Source organism: Zosterops lateralis (genome assembly GCF_965231275.1).
Source record: "Zosterops lateralis genome assembly, chromosome: 5".
Classification (NCBI taxonomy): domain Eukaryota; kingdom Metazoa; phylum Chordata; class Aves; order Passeriformes; family Zosteropidae; genus Zosterops; species Zosterops lateralis.
In genome coordinates this window covers 26775859-26783819 of record NC_139766.1, presented here as the reverse complement: position 1 = coordinate 26783819, position 7961 = coordinate 26775859, and positions in this window count along the sequence as shown.

The following is a 7961-nucleotide window of genomic DNA, read 5'->3' as shown; positions in this document are numbered from 1 at the left end:
ATGGAGCATTTTCTTTAAAAGTTTATTTAACTACAGGGAAGTGGATATAGATATGTGTATCTATTGACTGCCACATCACTGAGTCTTTGGATAACAGTACATAATATAAAGAGCTATTTGCCAGGGTTTCATTGTCTGAATGATATTGTTTAGATTAACTTTACCTAAATTTAAACCCCAAAAAGCAAAATAAAACCAGGTATGAATAATTTCCATTTCATTTTAAAAGCACTTCTTTTTACTTTAATGAATGTTGCATTTTGAAGATGGATGTCTGAGGATTCTGTCACTAACAATAATACAGAAAAATGAGAAATTCCTTCATTTGCCCAGACAGAGATAATGAAGTGCAAATTAGTAAACAGGGCAACTAAAATAAATAAATGGAAAGATTTTATTTATTTTTTTTTCTGACTAGCAATTCAATATAACTAGCAACTCAGAGACACTTGTTGAATGTACCCCACCTTCTTCATCAAGCTCCTCTAGCCAAGCTCCTGTCAGCTTAGGGAAGAAAATATATGAAAACAACTTTCCAGAGCTTTTGCACTTTGCAACTGGCCTTGTCTCAAATTCATCTAGACCATCTTCCAGAAAGGACTCAAGGAAAGGAAGTTGCAGCAGTGGTCTGTGAACTGACAGCATCTCAGGGCTAGGCACAGATCAGCCAGAGCTCTGAGCTGGATCTGCCCTTGCATTTCCCATCTCTGAGCTACTCAAAAAGGCAGCAAGTCTTTAAAACTGAGGGAAGTCGGATTTTATTAGGATGTTAACATGGCAAATATCAGAAACTAAAATGTAACTAATACGTAGCTCACTCTGTTGCACTATGTCGTGAAGTAAAGGCTTAGGGTTTTTTTTAATTTCACCTTTTCCACAAATGAAGGACATGAGCATCACCCTGCTGACACTCATGTGAGTGTTTCACATGTGGCAGGAGTGCATCATGCCCTGTGAACAGCACACAGGTTCACCATTAGCTCAACAGCCACTTTGGCTGTGTAAGAATTTAGGGTAATCTCATGCTGTGAACAAACCAAACTGAGTTTTCCTCCTACCTGTCTTTCAGGCTAAAGGAAGTGATTTTTTTTTTTTCCCATGAATAATGCAGTAGGATGTATGTGGTCTTGTAGAAACTCTTCAAATACACCCCCACACTCTCAGTAAGAGAACTATGAGTAATCTGATAGGAGTTATTCTGAAATTCAGTTGCAATGCTTGTGTCTCCCTTCCCTCAACCTCTTTTAAAAGAACCCTCAGAGTCTCGCCAGCCTCCCTGGTGGGAACTGGTGCCACCATAAATGGCATGTAGCACACATGCTATGTCACATTTATGGTCATCCCCTCAAGTGCTGATTTCACTCTGAGCCCATTGTTGCAGCAGTGATGTATATGCCACATGAAAGGTCTGTAAGGCTATAATTTATCCAGAGCTGCATATTCTGAGATCACAGCCATGGTGACCTTGAGACCATGTCACAGTGGGACTCCTTTATAGGTTCCCCCACCCAAAAGGGCATCCTGCCAAGGTGGAGACACAGCCTGGGTCAGAGGATGGCTCTTGCAAAATCTTGTAAATAGCATTCTGAAAACTATAAGCTCACCTTGGGTGAAAGGGTAATAATTAAATAATTGCAAAACACATCAAATGATACTTCTGGACTAACAACAAAGCTAAAAATGGAGGGAGATTTAACTCAGGCTGTGATTTTAAATCTTAAAGATCAGGGTATCTAGGAATATAAGCAAAACAAAACATGTCCCCCACCTACCCCCCTCTCTCCCCCCCCCTCCAAGAAAAAAGGCAAAAATGCATCCATACCATTAGTAAAACATTACAAGGTGAGGCATGTTTGGGTGATCTTTGATTTCTGAGGTTCTAGTCTGATTGCCTTGCTGCCATAACTGGGTAACTTTATCACAGATAAATAGACCCAAAATTCCAAAACTACTCAAATATCTCAGTAAAAGTGGCTCCAAAAGGGACTGCATTATCACAGGTCTGGACTTGAGTCAGAGAAACCTCTGTAGTCAGAAAAGCTCTTCAAGTTGCTGAGAGATGTGATCTATTCACAGCAACACTGTCCCAGTGGTCTGTTGTTTGGAGAGCTGAAGCAGAAGGATATTTGAAAGCTTTTCAGTAAGAGCTTATCTGGTTTTCAGATATCAGAAAGGGAAAAAAGCAATTTATATAGGCTGTGATTTTATAAAGGCTCTTATGCATAGGTTTTTGCCATGACAATATATCTCACTCTGTTCTGCATATTTTCTAGCACTGCAGGGCGTAGAAGAAATGGGCATTATAGGCACAAAACCTGCTAACAGAGCCACACCATGCAAAAGCTGTAGAATCGGTCACCCAGTCTCATTCTAGTCCTCAGTCTCTTCTGATTTCTTGGTAATTCATCTAGAAGTACATGGGATATTGGGGGAAAATAACCTCAAGGATTAATCTGGTCTTCCTTGTAATATCTATCTTGATCAGCCAATTGTATAAATGAAGGGAGCCATGGGTACCAATTACCCTTTTAGGTGCTAGTCTATCACCTGTAACTTTTGATGAAGATCCAGGATATAACAGGGAGTGTGAAGAGCAGCAGGCCATAAAATAGTGATTCAGACCCTCTGAATCCTATTGCCAAACTATTGGTCTGTATGATTCTACAGTGACCTGTATTTGGGTAGGAAAATATTTTTCTCCTCCTATTAGTATGTTTTATTTCAATAGCTTACCGAAATGCAGACTGCCTGAGCATGACAACTGTGTGCAGCATTCAGCAAAATGAGGTTTGGATCCTAATTGATCATTTAAGTATTAATGTATGACAAATAATTTCAACCCATACTCAGAAGAAAGTGCTAGAAAAAAACACATGACTTTTGGAAGAATGGTTGTAATTGTTATTTACATTTAATAAAGGGGAAAGTATTCATTTGGTCATATCTATGAGAAGAAAGGCACGTGTTATAGAGAAAAAATCTAGTAATTCTAGGATTGCTTGGGCTTAGATTTGCAAACCTTTTCCATTGTTACAGGATCTGAACCAAATCCAAGTGTTCGAAAGCCACTGAAATTTGCTCTTTTCAAAATACAAATTTAATCCTCTCTAACTCTATGCACTGCTTGTTGCAAACAAAAAGTCAGCTTTTTTTCCTGTTTATATATCAGTTACAGCTTAACTGAGGATACAGTGGAACCACTGTACTGGCGACTTGCTGCTGATCTACAGCACATTCCTTCAGGTGCCAATTGGAGCAGCCTTATCAGGAAGATTTGTGCAGGTGCAGCAGGGAGTGTGCTGGTCTGGCAGCAGGCTAGAAAGCATTTTTCTGCTGAAACATCAGGGCCTAATTACACAGCATTGTTCATTGGAGAACACATACAACACAGAGGATTTCTGATATAAGTCCACAAATAATAGCAAAAATCACTCTCTAGTATTAAAGAATCTAGAAGTGATTTTGCAATACATGATTTTGCTTCACCTTGACAATAGATTTAAACAGAAACATTTTTTTTTAGTATTAAACAGAAACATTTATTTGTTGAATGAATCTATGTGAAAAATACACAATTAAATCAGTAAATAATAAAATCATTTACAACTGGCTTGTAAATAGCACACTAGGTACATGGGGTTTTTTTAATTTATATGGGTCCATATTACTCTGCTTATTTTCCAAGTGTTTTGTACCTTGAGCAGCTGGATTGTGATTTCCCAGGCTCACCTGGCAGAAAGGAGAGATGATGGTGGGTAGCAAGATGAAGACATGTCAGAGGCACAAAACTAACCTTTTGCAGGGAAAATAATTTAATCCAACCTGCTGTTCACCTTGCCTTCTCTGCTGCAGGCTTGCTGGAGAAAATATAGATGGAGGTGAAGTATCGTGTTAAAAGACCAGGGCTGGGGGAGAAAACCCAGAGACAACTCTGAGCAAGGAGATGTGGGGGCAATAGGAGGGTGCTTGCCAGCTAAGGAGAAGCTATACACAGAATTTGTTTCATGTGAGGAGGTGCAGGAAACTTGTTTCCTTTACATGAACAATGTTTTAGGTCTGAACTAGAGCAATTACATCAGCAGCAGTTGCCAAAACCACTCCCTCTTCTAGGTAAGTGTCCTGGTTTCAGCTGAGATATAGTTCATTTTCTTCTCAGTAGCTGGTACAAGGCTGTGTTTTGAATTCAGTACGAGAATAATCTTGATGACATGCTGATATTTTGTTGCTTAGTAGTGTATATTCCAGTTCAAGGACTTTCCATTTTCCCATGCTTTGCCGACAAGCCGGTGGACAAGAAGCTGTGATGGAGCTGACCCAAACTGGCCAAAGGGATGTTCTACACCATAAAATGTTGTGCTCAGTATGTAAACTGGTATGTGAGAAGCAATATGCCTTGTTTAATCGTGCTGTAGGAAAGCATCACAGGTGGAAGAAAACTGTATGAAATCCATTACGTCAAGACGTGGAAACTGTTGAAGGACAAGGTAAGTTAGTTTGCAGTCAGACCCTTCCAGCTGGGTTCAGACATTGCTGAACAAGAAAAATGGCCAATACTTCACCTCTATACTGATTCATGGATGGTGGCAGATGCCCTGTGAGGGTGGTTGCAGCAATGGAAGCAGAATAATTGGCAGTGCAGAGGTAAAGCCACCTGGGCTACTGTATTGTGGCCCAGATGGACAACTTGGTTGTGAAGGAACAGCACGTAGATAGATGTGCCTGTACCCAAGGGTCACTGATGAGCAGCAGAATAACCAACAGGTGGATCGGGTTGCTAGGACTGAATTGGCTCAGGTGGATTTGCAATGGCAACATAAGAGTGAATGGTTTCTAGCTCAGTGGGACCGTGACATCATGGGCCATCAAGAGACGCAACATATAGATGGTTTCATGACCAATGGGTGCACTTGACCAAGAACACAATCACACAGATTATCTATGGACATGAAACATGCACTCCAATTAAGAAAACCAAGTTATTAAAGTTTCTCTGGTAAGGAGGATGATGGCTGAAATATAAATATGGGGAGGCCTGGCAGATTGACTAAATCACACTCCCACAAACCTACCAAGGCAAGCACCATGTGCTTGCAATGGTGGAAAAAGCCACTGGATGGCTGGAACTATATCCCATGTCCCATGCTACTGCTTGGAATACTCTCCTGGGTCTTGAAAGGCAAGTCTTAAGGAGACATGATATCAAAGAGAGAATTGTCAGGCACTGGAACTCAACATTACAGACACTTGGGCCACAGAGTGCAGCATTGAGTGGGTATATCACATTCCCTGCCACGAACCGGCCTCTAGGAAGACTGAAGAATACAATGGACTGTTAAACACTGCACTGAGAGCTGTGGGTGGTGGGACCTTCAGACACTGGGATACACATTTAGCAAAGGCCACCTCCTTAGTCAACACTAGGGCATCTGCCAGTCAGGCCAGCCCTGCTTAAACAAGGCTATTATGTACTGTAGAAGGGGGTAGAATTCCTGCAGTGTACATTAAAAATATGCTGGGGAAAACAGTCTGGCTTATTTCTTCCTTAGGCAAAGGCAAACCTGTCCATGAGATTATTTCTGTTCAAGGACCCATGTGCACTTGGTGGGTAATGCAAGAGGATGGAACAGTCCAGTACGTGCCTCAAGGAGGATTTGATTCTGGGCAATAATGATCAGTGAATTAAAATGTATGATATTTGCTGCGTAGTGTGGCATATTATAATCTCCATAGTGGATTTATGCCCATCACTTCATTCGGTGTCTGTATCCATCACTCCAGATTTGAGGGTAAGAACCTGACTTCCTTTTGATCATCATGTTAATAAAGACTGAACTTTAGTAAAACTGAGTAAGTGCAGCAGTGACAGAATCAGAACTGGCTTTAACATGCAAGAGTCCAAAACGACACATCACAGACTCCTGTGACGGAAGGAGCTTCAGGTCACAAACTAAATGGACTCAACAGAGTTTTAAAGACATTGTCAACAAACTAAGGGAGTGATAGTTGCACATGCATCTATCAAAAGACAGGATAGTTAGTGGTGCATTGGAAAGCGTGGGACCTAGCATGATGTATATTATATGGAATAAGGGGTGGACACCATCCTGGTTTCGTCTGGGATCGAGTTCATTTTCTTCTTAGCAACAGGTACAGGGCGGTGTTTTGGATTCAGTATGAGAGTCATGTTAATAACACACTGATATTTTGGTTGCTACTGAACAGTGCTTACTCTAAGTCAAGAACTTCCCAGTTTCCCATTTCTGCCAGTGAGCAGGTGCACAAGAAGCCAGAGGAAGCATGCCCAGGACATCTGACCTGAACTAGCCAAAGTGATATTCCATAGCACAGAATGTTCAGTATGCAAACTGCCTGGAGCTGGCTGGGGAGAAACTGGCTGGGAGCTGCTGGTCACTGCTCAGGGATAGGCCGGGCATCTCAAGGGGTGAGAAATTGTACTGTGCATCAGTTGTTTCATCTGGGGTTTATTCCTTTCTCCCTCTCTCTCTGATTTTTGTATTATTAGAATTTTTTGTTTCAATTATTTAAATGTTCTTAACCGACAAAGTTTACTGGAGATGGGGGGAGGTGAATTAGGGTCTGTGTGGTATTTAGTTGCCAGCTGAGGTTAAGCGATGACAGTAAAACAAAGAAACATTGATAACAGATTTATGGAATTTGATTAACAGCAAGTACTTCAGAACATTTTTGACCACTCTGATCTTGATGACACTATTTATATGAAGGTAATTCTATAAGAAATTAATTACTCTTTAACAGTTGAGTAAGGTGGTCCAGATGTACTGTGGGATATATTACACTGAAGCTTTGCTCTGTGATAGAAGGGATTTAGTCATTCAGCACTGTAAAAAAAAAAAAAAAAAAAAAAAAAAAAATTAGATGAAAAATGTGAAAGATGGGACTATTTCCTTCCTCTTCATCCCAGTCATCCTGTGTCACCAGATGAGAAAGCTTACATTGTACTAGTTCTAGGAACAAAAGGAAAGGTTCTTTTCCCTAGTGCTGACAGTCTGATTCCATTCACAAGCACTGCCAATTTAAATTAGGAACATAGAAAAAGTACAAGAATTTCAGGCAGTCAGACTGAATTGGCAGGATTCTTGAAAAAGGGCCTCTGGTACCCTGAATTTGTATGCAGCTGTAGGAGCTGCTAAACCAGAGCAGTTGATCAGCAGCAACAAAAAATATGGGCCAGCCATATTTCACTCAGTTAAGGAGTTCATTAAGATTTTTGTCCTCCATCTAGGTGTTCTAGTAGTAAATGCACCCAGGTGTTCTTTTCTAAATAGAATCATAATTTGAATATTGCCAAGCCAACAGGATAGTTACCAGAAAGGTCACAAGCATTCTTAAAAATAGCACAATTTTACCTATTTTCTAGCAGCAAAATGCCTTGAAGGTATGATTTTATGACACTTTACATGCAGTTATTTTTGTATCTTGGTGTTTCAATATCAGCTGAAAATTATCTTAAGTGTTACAGTATGGTGGTGGTGAGTTCCCTCCCCTTGTGCTGGAACAGAAGCAGAGTTGTGTTTACTCACTAAATGTTGTATATGTAGAAAAGAGTAAGTTACATGGTAGGCTAGTGTGATGGATTATACTTGAATAATTTTGAAACCTCTTCAAAATTTATTCTGAGAACAAAATGTACCTGCATGCTTGTTCCCAGTATACTGAGAGATTAGATGAGTACAAAACTGTGCACCAGCTGCCTGTCTCAACAAGAATAGAGTCACCAGGTTCTGGCAAAAACCTGTAGTTATTCTATAGTGAGATTACTAATACTAGCAACTATTTAGGAAATATCTCAGCTGCCAGGGTTCTTTGAGTTACAAAATAAAGGCAAAGAGGAAAAAGTTGGTATTTTTTTCTCCAATCCAATCTTGTAGAAGTAGAAAGTCTGAAAAACACGCTGAATCATAGGCCACCTACCATTTCTG